We start from the raw sequence: 12,567 nt of genomic DNA, 5'->3' as shown, positions 1-12,567 counted from the left end.
AACTCTGTGGGTTGACTGGTGGTTCCATTGCTCTGCATGGTGTCAGCTGGAGTGCTGGATGGCTGCAGTCATCTGGGGACTTGACTGGGCTGGAGCATCCCAGAGGGCTCACTTACATGACTGCCTCTTAATGGGTCTTGGCCAGGAGCTCAGCTGAGGCTACCAATGAAAACACCCACATGTGGACTCCACATGGAGACTGAGTTTCTTAGGGTTTGGTGGTCGGGCTGCAAAAGGTAGCACCCAAAAATGGGAGCACGACAAAAAACTGGATGGAAGCAGCAAGATTCTAATGGCTTTGCCTTGGAAACCACCCAGTGTCATTTCCACCTCATTCTCTTGGCCCAACCACTCACAGGGCTAGCATAATTTAAGAGCAAGGCAATTAGACTTTACTTCTTGAAGGGAATACTGCCATTTTTCCAGTGTCTTTCAATGTGTAATTGATAAAATACAAATTAATTGAAGGCGTATTGAATTATTGGTAAATTGTAGCCATTAATTATCTTTTCAATAAATTCATAAAAATGTAGACTCTATCAAGATGATTAAGAATTCAAGCTCTGCAGTAAGACAGGGTTGAATTTAAATCCCTCTACCTACTGGTTGCAGAGCCTTGAGAAAATCATGAGGCCTCAATTTCTCTACCTCTAAACGGGTGATAGAGGAGGACTTCACCGTGTAGCTCCAAGGATTGCACAGGAAAATGCAGAGCAGATGTTTCACACTCAGAAACAGTTCGCTCTGTCATTACTGCAATGCCAGGAAGCACTGCTCTAGCTAACTCTGTCTCCTTCTCTTGCCCCTTCCCCTGGCCCCCAGCCCTTCCCTCATTTCATCGTATGTTATATTTGAATGGGTGATTGCGCCAATGCCTGATACCTGTGCTGTAGCTGGAAGTGTCTACAGCTAGAAACTCCCTGGAAAGACATATTTTAATACTGGTTTATGCAAAAGATGCATTAATGTCAAATATAACTTAAGGGGAAAGATGCTGCTAGAAGAAAAGGATAAAAAAAGGATAAAATGAAAAAGTACTCTTGTTACAATCAAAATTGTTTAATTCTCAAAAGCCCACCCCCTGACAAGCCAAGAGCCAACTCCTGCATATGAATCTTACATGGGAGGTTGGTTCTGGTTCACTTGCCACATTTCTTGGAACAAAACTGACCAAAAGTCAGAAGCGGGCTCTATCGCGTAATGAGCTAAAAGCAGTATCCGCGTGCATAGTGGGAGATGCATTCCCAAGCCAAGGAAAGCAGGAGCAGGAGAGGCCACAGGCCAACACTGAGCAGATAACTGGAAACCAAAAGAACTTCTGAAACCAGCCTGTGCAATTATTTTAACAAAGGCAGATTACATAAATGGAAGGCAGGAAACAAACTGAGTAGAAGCCAAAGGTCAAATCCCAGAAGTATTGGAAGTTCACGAAAAGAATTGTGCCAGGTTCCTTGGGGCTGTCTTCCTTACTGCCTGTTCTAAGCCACTGTTTCTCACCTGGGGTAGAAAAACCGCACAGTACAGCTTCTGACCCAAGCTTAGTCCGATCAAATCCAAGCACAGCCCAGCAATTTCATGGTAAACTGAGAGCTCAACACAGATTTTAAAGTGGAAATTTTGCTACGCTTAAATATTTTATGGGAAGAAAGAAAGGGAGCTCTCTAGCTCTAAACTATGCCAGTGACTATCTCATGAAGAAGTGAACCAGTCCAGCAAGCATAATGCATGAGGTTTCTCTCCCAGAACCAGAACCCAACAAGAGTTAGGTACATGAGGTGAGCCATGGAATCTGCTCTATAAAGCATTTAGGAGACTCTGAGGGCAAAGATATTTCTGAAAGTTCAATGGGCAGGACCTCTCTCTAGGTGGCACAGCCCTGGCATGTGATGGGCAGAATAAGGTTCTAACAAAGCTCTCCTGGTGTCCCCAATATAACACTTTTACAAAAGGCTGATAGAAAGATCTTCCTACTTCTGCATTCCACACTGTATTAGATGTTGTTATATATTAGGACCACTTAGACTCCCACCAAGATTTTCACAACATATTGCAGTGTTTGTGGTACTGTTGAAAGCAACTTTTATATGCTTACCCTTTCTTAATTTATAAGCTAGAAGGGACCGCCATCATCCAACATCCCTGGTGGTGCATTTCACATTCTAGTTAGTGCCACCCAACAAGAAACCACTTTCTAGGACTGCCGAGTCCCTCAGAGAATCTCCCCAGTACCCCAAAAGCCTCGGCAGCCATCTAATCTCAACTTTGATGTGAATTGCTTATATATTTTTGTTTAAACTCAAGAGATTGTAGTTGGATGATTGGGTGGCTCAAATGAATCTCAGGGCTTTTTGCCCTTTTCCAAAAATTCTCATTGGCCAGACTCTATGTTCATTGAATAGAAGGGGGCCTACCTTCTGTAATTGGTGATACAAGCCTGCCAGAAATCCTTTGATGATATTGAGATGATTGTCCCCCACCTTGAGGCAGCCATTTGTTACCTAAAACCATGATACCAGAGAAAACTAGGTTTATCTCTCATAGAATTAAATTCCGCTGACAACACCCTGCCAACTACTTGCATTTAAATGTATGCTTAATTGGATAGGAGGTTAGTCAGGCAAAGGTGGCAGATCGGCGGCCACCAGGCCATGTGGAATTGACTGTCACTCATTAAAGTTATCCTTAAGATAAAGATTTAAATCTATTTCATTTCCCTGCTTGGTATCACCAAAGTAAATAGGACTAAGACACAGGAATTAAAGGAGATTTTCCAGCCAAGAACATTGACAGCTGAAATATAATCAGTTTCTAAGATTTATAATGCTATTGACTTTTCTTTTGCATCATAAATTTCACTGCTGACTCTCTGCCTGGGTTTTATTATAATATCATATCATATTAGGGAGATCAGCTTTGCTGGTGACGAATGAAAATCACTGATATGAAAAAATCCCCATTATCAGCTCATCACCTAATCATATTAGCATCTTTGTATCCTATTATCAACTTTTTTATATAAAATAACATTTCCTAATGACGGGGATTTCACTAATGCTATACGAGTGGTACTAATATCATTTGAGAGTTCTCACCATGCATATCCTACTTGAAAGCAGAGTATATTTGTTTTCTACACAGACTTTGAAAACCGCAAATGGTGTCTAGAAATTCAGGCAAAAAATGATGCTTTGTGGAAAAGCTATCCTCTTGATTAGCATTGAGGGCTCTTCACAATTTGGTGACAACCTTCAATTAATAGCCTGATGACTCCCAACATTTGAAGGTAGTTACAGCAGATAGAAAAGATGGCAATCTGCTAACCTACCAAATGCAAAGTAGAACATACCTAATTTCTTTAGTTTTTGCGCATCCTATTCTCAAAGTCAAACTGGGGTAAAGTTCAGCTGAGTTATCTATTACCCAATATTGACTGCTCACCAGTGCCCCTGAATAAGAGATCTTTACCTATTTCTTGTTCTTTAATGTCGTCTTATTTTATTTTATTTTTTAAGGAGGCTCCCTGCCCAGCGTGGGGCTTGAACTCACGACCCTGAGATCGAGAGTCACATGCTCTCCCAACTGAGCCAGCCAGGCGTCCCAATCTATTCCCTAGCAAACTCATCACTTTCTTAAATTGGCTGAAACTGGCAAAGGGAAAACACAGCATTTCTAAAATTCTTCTTTTTTTTTTAATATGATCGAGTCATTGGAGTTTGTGGCTATATCCGCACGACGCTGAACCAGCAGTCACCTCAGCAATTCAGGATGACAACCAGTCAATGCAGTGAGAAAATCAATTTTATCAGCTCATTGAACTGAACCGATGCCTGTGGACACATGCAAATCACAGGCCCTCCATGGCTTCCCAGTGCCACTGTGGTAGCTGCTTCTCTCTCGCCACAGCGAGGCAAGGGTCTTGCGCAGCCCCAATCTCCACAGGAGGGGGACCCTGGCTCTCTCGGGTATTTTGAGGTCCCCCTGGCATCTGGCACTGAACTGGGAGACACTTGCTAGGCAGCACCAAATACCAATCTGGCCAACTGCAGCCCAGGGCCCGGGAGAGCCATCTGGGCTCCCTCGTCGAATTCCCTGGCTCCCCAGCTCATTCACTCAACATTCACTTTTGCGGCTGCTCTGAAGGTATCCTCCCAACGTTCCGCAAGCCGACAGGCACAGCCACCCCTCTCCGGCATTTCTTCCAGGGAGCTTATTTCCTAGGTCCTCCTTATAGAGCCTCCTACCTCCAGGGTCAGCCATGGGATTCCAGAACTCCAGAATGGTTGGACAGCTAGCTTGCCTCCTCCATGCACCCTCCCTACATGGCTCTAGAGGAAATAGAAGTCCTTAAAACAGAGGGGCCACGTCCTTATAAGCCATGCAGTGAATAGCAGATCATGGGTTTCCTAAATATCGAATCGCTGGACTAATTAATTTAAAACAGTGACTCTCAAACGTTAGTTGGCATTTTTTTAATCACCTGAAATCTTTTTAAAATATGGATTCCTGGAGTCTCACACACACACACACACACACACACACACACACACACACACACACACACACCATTCTTATTTAATAGCTCCTGGATTGTGTGCAGGTACCTACATTTTTAACAAGTACCCTAGGCGATGTGCTTCTATGGGAAGTAGCAGTTGTCCTCCACTGATCTTGTTATGGAACCTGGACTGGATCGTCCGACTGAAGAACCAAGCGGTACCTGGAGATCTTGGAGGATAGGAGGTTTATTTGACACTGACAGGCTCAGAAGAGAGTGGTCTCCAAAGGTCTGAGCCTCGAGTACTAAGGGAGTAATTTATACACTTCTCCTTCCGCATACTGGGCACTCTTGGCATGTGCGCATAGCGGGGCAGGGAGAAGGACCCGGAAGAGCCCCAGGGCAGAGGCTGGGCCTCCCTTACTGGCTCGGTGGGCCATCTTAGGACACAGATTTGTCCTTATCAATCTGACCCATCTCTTACTTGAAAAAAATTTTTAAAAAAACAATGTAAATGTTTGCTATCAGAAAATTTTTGTAAGTTGACCCATTTCTGTAGCAAGTGTCTTTTTTTTTTTTTTTTTATTTAAGACTAGGAGAATGGTGAAGCATTTAAAACATATTTCCAGTCCTGAGTTGAAGTGGAAATTAGCTGGGGAGGCACTCCTAGTCAAGGGTGTAAAGGTATTTTCACACAGAACCCAACAGTCTTAATAAACGTCTCCCTTCACTTGGCTTTTTAATTCCATCAGGCTCTGCGTCTTTCCAGGCACCTAGAAGCAGCAGAAGACACACCAAGTCGGGAGCAGTTCCCACCTTTCAGGAGAGGTGAACGGAGTCACAGAGAAGCCTAATTACAATGTCAGGCTGAAGTAGAAAACGGGAGAAAGCCAGTTTCTTGGGAAGCTGGGGAGAAGTCAATAAAGAGAGGGGAAGGAGGTTACAAATGTCATGTCTCTGCCGGTCTCTCAGCTCCTCTGAGCAAGGGCGCTTACTCCCTGTTCCATGCTCCTGTTCCAACATATGTCTCTATCACACAGCTTTTTCCAGCAGAGTGTTCTGAATGGCTCACCTTCTCTCTGGGGCAGTAAACTCCTTCAGGGTGGCGTGTAAGATCAGCAGTATTGTGGGTAGGCGGACCCCAAATGCAAATCCAGACCTGCCACTTACTGGCCATGTGAGATTGGCAACTTACTGTCTAAACTTCAGCTTCCTCAACTGCAAAATGGACACAACAGTAACTTCTCTGGAGAGGTACCCATCTGAATTGAGATAACCCATGTAAAACGCTTAGCAAACGTGGCTGTTAAGTGCTCGATAAATGTTAGCGCATGGAAATTATTACTCATTTTGGGTCCCCAGGACAACTTGTGATAAATGAAATGGAGACGAGTACCTCTAATACCCATTCTATCACAGCCAGCCTCCAGCTGGGCCCCTGAGAAAGACAGAAATCAAGGCCAGTCAAATGTTCATTGCTTCATTAATTGATTAATTGATTGATCTATGTACTTGCCGCAAGCCTTATATGAAGCCACCTAACCCTGCTACCCCTGACCCAAAAACCCAGGCTGAGAGACTTCCGTGGCCTCTTCCCCCAATCTTAGTTCTTCAAGTTTCTCCATCCCTCGGAAAGAAGAAGTACAAAGGATATCAAAGAAGAGAGCACCTTCCCTAAACCACACCCCCAGGGAGGGTGACCCCCAGCCTCATTTTGCTGGGTGCAAATCCTGGCATAATCATTAATAAGACACCCTCTCTCATGCACACCCAGGTGTGGATGATACATTCTGCGGTTATCCACACTCCAGGCTTTGGGGAGCAGGGTTCCTCCAAATCACTTGCACCTAGTTAGAAGCAGCTCAAGACTGTCCTATGACACCAGTCTCATGGGCGAACAGGGAAAAGAATCAATGAGGGAGTAGGAGAACCTCCAGAGACACCGCTGTCCTGCTCCGTCTAGAAAACCCTGCCCTTGAGCCTCGCAGCCCAGGTGTGCCCCCGGGAAGTCTCTTCCCCGGACCTCCATGGAAACCTCTCCTCCTCAGGTGGGGGAGCCCAGGCCTCTTTAAATAGGTCTCTAAACCCTGCTCCTCACAAGGTCTCCAACCAGTGCAGGAAACTAAAAATGTGAACTTTCACTTTCGAAAAAGCCTTTTTTCATGGACTTGAAAGCTAATATGGTTTTGATGATCATAACATTCTTGGGTAAGGGACAAGAACATCTAACAAACTGGTGGTTGTACCGTGGTCACAGGATATCAAGGATACAAGTCAAAAAAAAAAAAAAAAATCACAAAAAACACAATCAGCCATAACAACCATTCCTGACAAGCAGTTCATATCCGCAGTGTGCCTCCAGACGTATGACCCCACTTCTGTGTTTCAGCAGCCCCATGAGATCAGCAATGTTAGCCCAAAGCTTACCAGGGAGAAAAAAGACACTGCTGAAAGTTCAGTGATTTGCCAAGATCACATGCCAGGTAAGGGGCAGACCTAGAACCTGGATCCAAGGCTTTTGATTTCAAATCGTGTGATTCTCTCCTTACCATCAGTCACAGCACAGTCACATGAAATTTGAATTCAATTATCCAGAAGAAAAGAGAAAAGTACAGAGAGAAGGAAAAGTCAGGGGGGAACCCCTTGAGTAGTGTAGGCAACATCCCTGACCCAAACTTTTAAGGCAAGCATACCATGCAATGAGCAAATGATTTCAAACAGGGCCACACTATTCACTCAGTTTGACTCCCTTTTCAGATACTTTCATAATGAGGGCATCTCACTCACTGAATGTGAGTCTGAGATTTAAAGGCTTGCATTTTTGGGGGCATCTGCGTGGCTCAGACTGTTAAGCATCTGAATCTTGATTTCAGTTCAGGTCATGATCTCAGGGTTATGAGATCGAGCCCCGCATCAGGCTCCGCACTGGGCATGGAGCCTGCTTAAGATTCTCTCTCTCCCCCTCTTCCCTCTCTAAACAAACAAACAAATAAATAAATGCGTGCATTTTGGGACAACACCACCCCTAAACACACATGAACACAACTAGCTCATTTGGTACTCAACCCAAGGAAACAACCATATATTAGATGTTGGAAGAAAAATCCAAGTGAGGGACAATGTCAGGCTCCCACATACTACCTTCCTCAGAGCTGTGGCACCTCCACTGTCCAGCATCATGTAGTTGAGAAAATGCTTTCACAGACCACACCTTGCCCAATCCTGTCAACATCCCTGAGAAAGGGGGAGATAGGAGAGGTGTGGTGGTCCTCATCCTACAGATGGGGCAAGATAATATTTTGAATACTACATTATGTTTTTTCTCTCTGCATTTATGCTATAGGGAAGGAGGGGATAGAAGCAGACTCATGAAGATCAGTCCCCCGAGAGTGGGGCTTTCAGAGCTGGGCAAGGTTTTTGTGACCAAACTTGGTCCAGAAGCCACAGAGCTGCCTACCTCCAAGGCAAAAGGCTTAGGTGGCGTGGGTGTCAGCTGTAACCATGCTGGACTAAGGCTGGATTGTCCTCCCCCTAAAACAAGGCATGACTGAGCTCCCTAGCTCTTGTACAACCCAAGGGAGTTGGAAGGAGCCCCAGTGAAGACTGTAAATAAGTTTCTTGCTCTCCCTGGGAGATGAACACTCAGTCACACGTATGTTAACTTTCTGTTGTTGTTGTTGTTGCTTTTTTTTTTTTTTTTACTAAGACAATTTTTGGAGCAGCTTAAGGTTCACAGAATTATGAAAAGGATACAGAGATTTCTCATATATCCCCTGCCCCTACATACCCACAGTCTCCTCCATTATCAACATCCCACACCAGAGTGCTACATTTGTCACAACTGACGAATCTCTACATTGACACACCATCATCACCCCAGTCCATAGTTTACGTTAGGGTTCATTCTTGGTGTTGTACATTCTTGGGTTTGGACAAATGTATAATAACATGAATTTTCACTGCCCTAAAAATCCCCTGTGCTTCACCACCTACTCATACCTGCCTCCCCCTCCCCCTGGCAACCACGGGTCTTTTTACTGCCACCATAGTTTTGCCTTTTTCCAGAATGCCATATATTTGGGATCATACAAGATGTAGCCTTCTCAGGTTGTCTTCTCTCACTTAGTATATGCATCTAAGTTTCCTCCGTGTCTTTTCATGGCTTGATAGCCCATTTCTTTTTAGTTCTGGATAATATTCCATTGTCTGGCTGTACCACAGTAGACTGATCCATTCACTCATCGAAGGACATCTTGGTTGCTTCCAAATTTTGTGTTAACTTTTTTTTAAATGAAGAAATATGAAATTTCTTGCAAACCTTATTTTGTGACTGCACATTTCTGCCCACTACATGAATGAGGAAAAACTAAGACACCAGACATCCATTAAACATCCATTAAACATTTAACCTCCATTAAAACACATATTTGAGGTATAAGACCAACCCTTGTTTGGAATAAGACATTTGGTTTATTAGGCAGACTGTAGGCTAATTTGTGGCTCTCCTTTTGTTTCCTATATGGACCTCAATTGTTTAAAGTGACTTGGGAGTGCTCTCATCCAATACCGACTGACCTGATTGTCTCTAACACCATTTACCATCCTACGCATGTGACGCCAACGCAGCTTGTGTGGCTCCTTGGAGACACACCAAAGGCGTTCCCAGGACACATAATCATTAAGCAAGTTTTTGCACCCTGGTGCCAGGGCTTTTCATTAGAATATAAAAGGTAGCTCTGTGAATGTTTCCTTATCATGGAAGAGTCCCTGGGTATAAACTCACTTGATATTCATCTAGTCGAAAATGTCTCTTTTCCAGCCACCCCAACATGTCCTGTTCTGTTCCCATTTGGCAGCACTCTAAATTTGGGTTTTTGCTGGCTTTTTGGCACCTGAGGATTTCTTTTCTTGCTTTCAAGCTCAGCTATCCATCTAAAGGTTTCTCTTACACTTAATCCATCATGTCTATATGTTCAGAGCCCAAGGAGAGCTTCCCATGGCACCTCAGTTTGCCATGTTCAAGGTAATCTCCACAAAATTTCATTTATGCATTCAGCTGACATTTCTGAACCCTTCTGAGATGTCGGTCACTATGCAAGGCACAGGGGATACAAACATGAGTGAGATGAAATGCCCGTTCCCAACCTCCTCATTGTCTAGAGAAGACTACAGACAAACTCCAGTACAATGGGCCAAGTGCCCGGCATAGGCATGAACAGAAGGGAAAAGGAGCGAGGAGTACCAGGCCATTGATTCTGGCAGGAACGCGGGGGGAGGCTTTGCACGTGTGGTTGTGTATGATGAATGAGACCAGCCAAAATCCATCCATGATCCGCAGGTCAGTGACATAAATTAAGCTCGACATTTCTCATCTGAATCTGCTTTAAAATGCAAGAGAGCATAACATAAAGTGGGTTAGGAGACGACTCGTCATGAAACCTGGGTCAGAACTCTTACTCTGCATCTCTGTGTACTTGGGCGAGTCACTGCACACTTCCAGGTGTCACTTTATCACTGTTATTTAACCAGTGGGTTAAATAAACTCTAAGAGCTCAGCTAGCCGAAAATTACATGATTAATATACTGAACTGTCATCACTTTCCCACAAAAAGCATGTTATTAAATTATTTAAGGCAATAAAGCTAAATAGATCTGTTTGCCAAGGTCAGCAAGTGCAAATTCAGCTAAAGTAACAGACCGGGAAGAAGAAAACAGAAACCCAAAGACCAAAGAGAGATTGCTGGTGAGCGCAGAATGCAACTGTGGTTGTATAGTATGGATGGGCAGAAAGTCGTTTTGGCTGAATATCTGCAGTTCACCTTCTTCATCACAAATCTCCCAAAGTTCCAAGTCACAGATTTTCGTTGCAGTCCCCCACTGAGCCCCAAGGGACCCTTAATAAGTTCAAAAGGGGTTATGAGGAAGAAGAGAACGTCCTTTTCTTGGTGTTTGTTGGATGCTGCTGAAAATGAGTGAGTTCTGCCGCAGCAGCAATCGCGTCCTTTCCCCGACAGGCAGCGCCTTCCCTTAGCGGTAAGGAGCCCCGTTAATCCGGTACACGAGGCCCCCCCCGATAGCGAACAACAAAAACTATGACCTCCAGAGCACAGATCGGTATGAAGTGAGGTAAATTATGATGCTGAATGCGTAGCTTCAATTGCTCACCCCATTGTGAATACACTGTTTACGATCTTCGGCTCAGTTCTGCCAAAGTTGGATTCCCGTCCCACCACTGGAGGCAGACAAAAGGGGAAGCGCAGCGCCATCTGCTGTCCTTCCGGGGCAGAGTCGGAGCTGCGGAGGAATTGCGACTGTGTCCTAAAGGGGCTCCTTCCAAAGGGGCTGTAACTACATTTTTTAATGCAATTTTCTCTCATATAAAGGAAGACAAGAAATGTGTCTGTTGTAGTATGAATTTTCTTATTTTTTATTTTTGTCTGGTATTCTAGGTGTGAGTCTCAGACAAAAATGAAAGTTGAAGTTTAAAATCTAGTTTATAATATTTTATGTTTATATAAATTATAATTTAATTTAATATAAAATTTTAATTTCCATGCACTTCATAGGACATGCAGTTTTTAATAAAGCATCCAACCTTAATTACAATACTTTCCTTTGTATTCATTTTAAGTGCCATCCGATGAATGCCATACACACAGCTGATACTTACACAAATATAAAGGAAACTATTAAAGAGGAAAACATATTCAAACAATGTTATAAAACAAACAATACTTTTTGAGTGGTGAAAATAAATATCTTTAAAGCAACATATTAGAATTTAAGGAAATTGATTCAAAAGTAGTCTTGCTTCCCTAAAAACGTTTAAACTTTGCACCAAATTTACAGATCTTTCCGAACTGGTCTCCCTATGTCATTCTATATTTTTTTAAAGATTTTATTTATTTATTTGACAGAGAGAGACACAGTGAGAGAAGGAACACAAGCAGGGGGAGTGGGAGAGGGAGAAGCAGGCTTCCCGCGGAGCAGGGAGCCCAATGCGGGGCTCGATCCCAGGACCCCGGGACCATGACCTGAGCCGAAGGCAGACGCTCAACGACTGAGCCACCCAGGTCATTCTATTTTAATAAAGCCTATTTTCAGAGCTGACAGTGGGGCACTGGGGTGCTTTGAACTATGAATGAATAAGCCCATTCAGGACTAGATATTGGCTTTCTCACTTGGATGATTTGGGGCTTGTGTGTCATGACCAGAAAGAAAATGGTAAACAGGATGTCAAAGGCAGCCCCAAAAGTGTCCGAACCCTTACCTATCATACAGCCATCCCTGAAATTCTGGATTGGTACCATTGTAGAGACCTAGACAGAGATGCCCAGAGGCAGCTCCCTCTGGCCCCTCCTCCCAACATCTGACTACAGTTGATTATTATTAATTAGAAGCTTTTATTCCTATAACTTGAGGTAGGAGTGATATCAATAAATAAAATACGCTTGTTTTTCATTACAAATATTCTCCAAAATATTGGGAGAAAATAAGAATGTTAGAAATAGCAATATTCATGAAACAAATAATAGATTGAGCTATAAGAAATTGCTGCTACTTGACTATTTCCACCTAAAATAATTTCATACAATCCACCTTAACGCTTAAGAAACTTCAGGAAAGATAGACCAACAGGGATGTGACTAGGGAATAACATCCCTTGTAAGTGCAATTTTTAACTGCACAGAAGTTTATTTATGACTGAGGTCATGTTTATGCAACATTAAGTTGGACAAATGTTTTAGCTTGCTATATGAGTTTTATAAAATAGCACCATCACTTCACAGAATGCATCCATTCAAATAAGCTTCCAATAGGGCTATCAATTTAGGTGTGAAGACTTAGTGTCTCACCCTTGTTTACTAATTAAGTCTCTGTCAAATTTTTCTTGTTGTAACACAGATAAGAACTATGTATAAAATTAGCATCGTCTCACATCAACTAACAAACAGGCTCCATTGCAAAAGTCCATTTTTAAGACACTTGTTTGAAAGTAAGGAAGTATTTCCTCAAAGAAATAAAAAGTGGTTAAGTTCCCAAGCCAGCTCATGAGAGTTTGTGTAACTCAC

General features: G+C 43.2%; 1 non-coding gene and 1 pseudogene across 1 annotated transcript; one reads left to right on the top strand and one right to left on the bottom strand.

Moving 5' to 3' along the window:
- The window catches only part of LOC118357357, a 64,639-nt pseudogene that overhangs the window by 31,668 nt on the left and 20,404 nt on the right, over positions 1-12,567 (top strand).
- On the bottom strand, positions 3,522-3,594 carry TRNAE-CUC. The gene has a single exon. It is a non-coding gene; the product is annotated as a tRNA-Glu (tRNA).

Source organism: Zalophus californianus, chromosome 9 (genome assembly GCF_009762305.2).
Source record: "Zalophus californianus isolate mZalCal1 chromosome 9, mZalCal1.pri.v2, whole genome shotgun sequence".
Lineage (NCBI taxonomy): Eukaryota > Metazoa > Chordata > Mammalia > Carnivora > Otariidae > Zalophus > Zalophus californianus.
Note: the sequence above shows the minus strand (reverse complement) of the source record. Positions and strands in the feature narration are given on the sequence as shown.